Raw genomic sequence first — 7,593 nt, forward strand, 5'->3', positions numbered from 1 at the left:
ATCCAGCCCCAACCCCTATCCCAGCCCCAGCCCCTAATCCAACCCCTATCCCATCCCCAGCCTCCGATCCAGCCCCAGCCCCTGATCCAGCCCTTGCCCCAGCCCCTATCCCAGCCCCAACTCCTATCCCAGCGCCTGTCCCTGATCCAGCCCCAGCCCCTGTCCCTGCCCCAGCCCCTCCTGCCCAGCCCCTTCCCCGCAGAAGTACCGGCACAGGTACCCCGTGTGCGGTCGCTTCCCGCTCCTGGTTGGAGGCTGCGGGGCGGCGGGGCCCTCCCAGCCTCGCTGCCGGGTCATTTAGGGTTAGTCACTGTCCCAGTGGCTTGGGAGTGTGATCCATACCCAGGTCTGGGTTTCATAGCTGCTAAGGGATTTGTAGACCTTCCTGCTCCGTGTTTTCACTAGGAAGAATAAAAACGTCCTGTTGCCAGCTTGAAAATGTGGTAATATATGTATACAGGTAACCTGGAAAGCACATACACGCACTGGGCTATAAGTATATATACTGGAAAGTCCCCTTTTCTCATTGCCCCAGAAGATACTGTAGTTAAATCCACATTGCTGACGCTCCAAAAATGCACTGATAATTCTCTGGATCTCTTCAAAGGACCGCTTTCAAGACTTGCTCATTCTTCAGAGTCACACTGAGGTTTTATCAACAAACACTTGTGTACTTCGTTTACTTTGCTTTCAAATGTGATAGATCACTGCAGATGTGCTTAAGGGACATCTTGTATGCAAATTGCTAGATGGTTTACCAGTTAATTTCATCTTTCTCAGAACTCAAAGATCATACATGGCACATTGTTAAGTCATTTTCCCTTCGGATGTTTATAGGCAGGTTTAGAAGTCAATACATCTCAGATTACTATGGATTTTAAAACATTTGATGGATTCCTAGCTGCCTTAAAACTACCTGGGATCAGTTTATTACTAAAAAAGTACCCCAAACGCTTGAGGTTCATAAGTGGCATTGGAAATTTTTTTCAAGCACTGTTGTGTTTTGCTACCAACTTTTTCGATTCAACAGCAGAGTTATTTGTTTGTTTGACTGATACAGATTTTTTCCAAGTGAATTTATTCTTCCAGGCAATAACTAATTATACTCTGCATCTATAGGTAAGTGGAGCAGTGATCATGCTGAACAATAAATTCTGAAATGGAGAAGTTACCTTGAATCTCCATGGCATCTGAGATTCAACCTTACCTTCATGTAAAGCTGATGCAGAAAAAGAAGGGCACGATCCAGACCCAGGATGAATACAATGAGAATTTTAAAGCATTTTTGGTGGTCCATATGTTTTTAACCTTCTCCTAAGTTGCTAATATAAGGGAGTTCAAGTTTCTTCAAATAATCTTGGATCTCAAGTGATGTCCAGCCAAAGGAGGTGGGAGAATTTAGAAAGGTGTTACTGGTTTTCTGGAATGTAGACTCTCACAGTATCTCAGAAATGATTAATGGATAATAAGGGACAATTCCCTCTAAATTGATGAGAATCATATGTTGAATACCACCCATAGACACTGAAAATATCTATCATTTTCTTATGCTAAGTTTTCTTAGCTTGCCAGCCCTTAAAGTAATTTTGAAATGCAGCAATTGTATATTTGCACAGCTAAAGAAAGGCTCCAGGCATCCACACTACCTGTTTTCCAATGAAATTAGCAGGATGCAAGGGAAACATAACAAATTCTGTCTTTAGTAAATAATGCATCACCTTTCTGACATGCTTTGTGCTGGTTTATTAGCCAAAATCATATACGGTGTTGTGAAGTGACTGGGCAACCCAGAATTTTAGCAAATACAATAATTACATTCTAATTCTGAAGCCTAACAATACATATTTCAAGATTTTGGTACCCAGAATATGAATAACATCCAGTACACTAAAATTTTGTAATTATTTTCACTAAATCCTAGTAACTTGTGTGTTCATGAAATTACTCTTTGAGGGAAGACTATGTTTTCTTTGACATCATTTATTTGCCATGTTGCAAACTTTTATTTCCTCATCTGGAGAATAAGAAATTGGAAAGAGAATGGTTTAGCTGAACATACAGCTTTCAAAATGTTGCTATCTTCAAATCAGGGCTAGGTACTTTTCTAAGGTAACTTTTCTTCTGAGTGAAATTATCTAATAAATCAAAGAAAATAGGTAAAATTGAGCAGTGTTGTTCCAAAAAGTAGGTGAATCATTTTTTAATAAATATTATCATTAAATGCTTCTCCCTGCTTTAGGAACACTTGAAAGACCAGATTTGGATAATTTTAAAAGACGACTACTATTCAATATCACTAATCAATTTTCAAATAAAGCTAGAAGGGTAAAAAAAGTACTTTAAGTTGGAATAGTTGCTCTTTGCAGCAACTTAAGAGTTCCTCTACTTTGTGGTTCCCCAAAGTGGCAGTGCTCTATACTCTGCTTTCATGAATTCTGTTTAAAATCTGAATTACAGTTGTTTTCTGAGTTCATTTCTCAGCAATGAATATTTTCTTTTTAGTTTTCTCACTAATATGTAAAATCCTTCTGACATTTGCCCGTGAGCTTAGTCTTTAGAGCTGCCCTGGTACACAACTGAAAGTAGGAGGAGAAAGCAGTGGCTTGCACATGGGTAATTTATTAGATAACTTTGCTAGAACTCCATCAATTTGATATCTCATTGGCTTACAAAAATGGTTTAAGCTACTTAGCTTCTTCTGCCAAGTTTCTTGGGGCCATAATGGCATTATATTTTTAATGGGTTATTTATTCTGTAGTTACGTAAAGGAATTCAGTACTGATGTTAAAAACATTTGAGAAAATATAAGATATACTAGATGGGGGAAGGGGGTGACAAAAATTTTAAATTTCCTTCACCCCTTTTGGTATTAACTGAGGTAGCATTCACCCATAAATTTAATGCAGGTCAAAAAAAAAAAATAAAAGGGGAACAGGAGAGAAGAATGGAACTGTACCTTTATTTGGTATTCAAGTGTCTTAAAAATTTATGTCCACCCTGCACACTATGGTGTGGCTTAAAAATTCCCGAACTGCTTGGATCTCAAGTAGCTACTGGTTTGCCTAGCTGGGGCCAGTGGTCCCCCAGCTCCCCCGGCAGAGTTCCCACCTCAGGCTGTGCAGCTCCCAGGACAGCTAATTCAGCACTACCTCGGGTGTTTCTGCAGAGTGCTGCATTGCACAGCACAAAATGCCACTGTGCCTGTACGTGCAATGCAGCAGGACTGACAGCTACAACAAGTTCTGCCAAGGAGCACCAAAATAATTGAATTTCCTTCTATTATAATCCATTTAGATGTAACATATAGCAGAAGTAGCTTTACAAAAAAAAAAAAAATAAAAAAAGAACAAAATGGTTTAGATAAACAGGATATCTTAAAGGCCACAGGACTTTTTTTATATATCAGCACGAAAATTTCAAGTTCACAATTTTTTTTTTATATTTTTAAACTGTGGTATCTTGCATCTACTAAAATGACATGCTTCCCTCCCCCCCCACCATCACTTAAAGTCCCATTAAATCAAGTTCCTCAGCAAAATCTTCATGGATAGAGGCCCAAATTATTAATGTCTCTTGGGCTTGGATCAGACTAATCAGTAATGGAACTCAGCATGTTAATTAAGCCTGATTCTCAAACCATTCTAAGTTAGCTGCAGTTCTGTCCCAAACTGAGATAGTAAACTAAGTTTCAAACTGCCAGAAAGAACATTTTGACAATTTTAGAACTTTATTATGAAAATATATTGAAGGCAATGAGGTAAATGAAAGCAACTATTGTTTGAAAATTTATTTTTCTGGGTAAAAGTACTTGTTCACTGGAATTAACAGCTGAGTCAAATTTCTAGCCCTTTCTTTCCTTGTCTTCTCAGTGGAAGCAACAAGTGCATAGCAATATTCTCTTATGAGATATGTCCAGCTTCCAAGTCCAGCTGGTCTCTACTGGAGGAATTTAAGTTCTATCTTTGAATGAGAACAAGCATGTGTATATCTTGACTTGATCCTTGACTTGAATGAGAACTCAAGTCCTTGAGTTCTCATTATTGGTTATTGGTGTTTGTCAATTGATTATTGGTGTTTGTCAAACACACACAGCAAATTTGTGAGAGTAGAAGTATTAAGATTAGTATTCCTCTTTCACAGTGTTATTCAGTTTCCTTTGCATACCAGAGGTGATGACAGCTATGTATTACAGCTACTAACAGTATTTACATAAACCTTGTACCCTGCATGAAAGATGCACGGCACATTTCCCTCTTTCTGTGACCCTTGTGATTGTTTAATCTGATTTTGTGCTTATTTTCTCCTAAAAACTTTCTCTGTTTCTTTAAACATGACTACTGGGCCAACACACCCATTCTTTCCTCCTAAACTGCTTTCAGGCATTTGAAAAGAAAATGTGATTTAAAGGAGATGTGGTGGCCAATAAAGATGACTCAGGTCTGCTCAGCAGTAGACATCACCTGACAGTCTCAGGGTCTTTCCTTTCCATGTGGAACTGAGCTGTGGGTTGTGTTTTGCTGTTTCTTCTTTCCCCTGGAGGCATTTGTACCTGCTAACAGAAAGGGTTCAAGGCTGTGGAGACAAAAGGAATGTCATGTATTGGTTTTGCGTGTGTAGTGATTTTTTATTTCTAGCACTTCATTGCAAAGATTCCCTCTTTTCCTTGGCTCTACCAATGCTTATTCTGTTCCTCTACACCTCACCCTGTTATCCCAGTTTGATAATTCTGAGGGAGTTTCTGCAAGAACCCTGTCTGAACCCTCTTCCTTCAGCAGTTGGTCTCCTGAACTTTGCAGTTGCTGATAAAACTGCAGCTCATTCTTGCTCCTCATGATAAGTTTGAACCATGTCCTGCAAGCCCCATAATGCCATGAAAGGAACTCTGCAATGCTGTTTAGTCCTGGTCTCCTAAACAGCAAGGTTCTGTCAAGTCCTGATGCTGACACATGGGATCCACCATCAGATGAAGAAGTGAGAGTACTCAGGCAGCTGTGGAGCAGGAGGGATGTCTTGTCTCTCTTCTTCTCTGGAAAGGACTCAGTATTTCTTAAGTAGAACAAGGAGTCCTGCTTGTTCCTCTGTCTTTGATTTTGTCGATGTCTGAAATTTTTAACAAACTAAGCTAAAATCAGCATTCAAGTAACAGAGAAAATAAGAACTTTTTTCACAGCCTTGTCCTGTTTTCTAATGCATTCCGATCAAATTTTGAAATTTGTTTGCAAAAACCTCTCACCACATTTTGTGTTATGAGTTTGTGATGGCTGTGCTCCTCTCTCTTCCAAGCAGGAGAAGGGACAATGTTGATGCTGGCAACATTACCCCAACTCTTCTTCACAGAAGGAGCTACTTGAGTCTGTTCCTCCCAGTTGGGATAGGTCAGCTCATATCTCTCAGCCAGCCTGACTGATGGGTTCTCCCGTGATGCAGAAGGAGTGAAAAAGAGTATATTGTGTGTTGTGTCAAAGCAGACCAAATATGCTCAATATCAAGCGGGATACACCCAGAGTGCAATGAACATGTGTGCAGGGGTGACTTCTGACACCTCTGCTGCCTGAGCTTTGTGGACTCTGAGTTAATGTAGTCGGGACCAACTGAGGCAGAAATACAAGAACAAAGCAAAGAGACACCAGAAACCTACAAGATGATCTAATGTGGCTCCAGAGGCTATTTGGATGCCAGCAGCTGATGATTCAAGTTTTTCCTCTTGCCCTTCTGGTCCACTCTTGCCAGCCATAACAATACCACTTAAAAAACCTCAAGGAGAAACAGGTTTCCTGGAAAAAAAATCATTATCCTTCTTGAAGAGCCACACCAAAATTCCACACAAGAGGCCTGACACAAGAAAGTCAGCTTGCATCAGTGCTATGTAGTCAATGTTTCCCAACCTTGTGTGGACTTCCAGCCTGGCAGTCTCTGCCTGGAACTGAAGCAGAAGTAAGAAATCCCTGGATCTCTGACCTGCATGGAAGCAGAAGAAATCCCTGGATCTCTGACCTGCATTTCCTTGCTGGCCTTGAAAAGGCTCATAGCTTGAAATTTTTATATTTCCTCCCAGCTCATGACATCCTCATGTGCAGCCATCAGACCTGATCAACTTCTGTCACTTAAATCTAGATTTCCACTAAGAGCTCCATTTAGGGAGAGGACAGTCCTCTGGTGTGTAACTTAATCCCAAATTTGATGGGAGAGAGGCCAAGATCAGAGACACTGTGGGTGTCTGTAGTATAACAGCAGGTAAAGCCTCAGAACACTGAAGGATAACTGTGGACTTCACATCCAGTGGCTTAGCTCTTTAATTGCTCTCTGTGAAAAAGAATCATCCTAATTCTTAAGCTTCACTGGTGAAGAGTAATGGTTAGGTGCTGCTGCCCTTGCTACCTTGTTCTTTTCATTCCCACACAGAACACATTTCTTGCACATTTCTTCACAGCTCTGGCTTTGTTTTAACCCCAAGTGCTGAAAGTCATGGCTCCCCAAAGCTGCCCCTCTCTGGAATCATAGGAGACTGCTGCCCTACTCCTGTGCTTCAGCTGCTGATGTCTGAGTGCCAAGGTCTCAGCCTTTCTGTCTGGGCAGCCAATGTCTCAGACTTGTGTACCTTTGGGATTTTTTTTGTATATAGGAACAGTTTAAAAGTGAAAGTTTTCTGTGATGAAGATGGGCAGCTTGTATGAATATGTTGCCCTGATTTTTTAAGATTTTATAAGCCTTCTGATGTTGACATTCTTGTAGCGAACTTTCTCACACACTTCCTGTAAATAACTTATTGTTTTGCATTCTTTTATGGAGGAGGAGGAATTTAATGCACTGTTGATTTGACCAGTGTCATTGGAGAGGTGGCACTGTCACCCTCCAATCCGCTGTCACTTTTGGAAAACTATAAATGTTGGAGTCAGAAAATAAAATTCCCTTTTCTTCTTCACCTTGAGAGCAGCAGTGTGTGTGCTCGTGTTATTTCATGTCCTATACTGACATGAATACAGCTTGAGAAAAGGAAGAGGATGGGGTGGAGAAAAGCTAGAGTCTGGCTGCTACCTAGATGCAAATTAAGCAAAACCTACAAGCATAGACTCGTTAGATCAAGCACATGCAACCTTTAAAATTCCAATTATGGGAAATGCTCAGCTCTAGCAAGATTACTGCCTTACAGTCATACCCTACATTGCCTTGTTTACTGGCCTTTTAGCATTTCATTTAAAAGACTAGACAGTATGGCTCATTATTAACATGATCTAGCTCTCTGATGGGAAGCAAATGAGCTGTGATGATGAAGCTCTGGATGAAGCTGTCCCAAATGTCATATTGCTGTTCTAATCTAACATGTAACTCTAAACCAGTGACCCCCATGGATTTTTTGTCTTGAACAAATGGTGGGGTTCTCAGATGCAGCACTATTTACACCTCAGGGCATTGCTCCATCATAGGTCTGCCCTCAATGGGGAGAACTACCAAGGCCTCACAACTCTGAGTATTTTAGAGGGTGGTAAGGGTGGCAGCAACTCCTTGCTGTTTCAGGATTCTAATTCCTGGAGAGCTTGATTCTGTTGCAGATGTCACTTGTTGCTAATTCAGCTCTGCAGCAATAAGGTGGCT

This window comes from Geospiza fortis, unplaced genomic scaffold (assembly GCF_000277835.1).
Source record: "Geospiza fortis unplaced genomic scaffold, GeoFor_1.0 scaffold83, whole genome shotgun sequence".
NCBI classification, from domain to species: Eukaryota; Metazoa; Chordata; class Aves; order Passeriformes; family Thraupidae; genus Geospiza; species Geospiza fortis.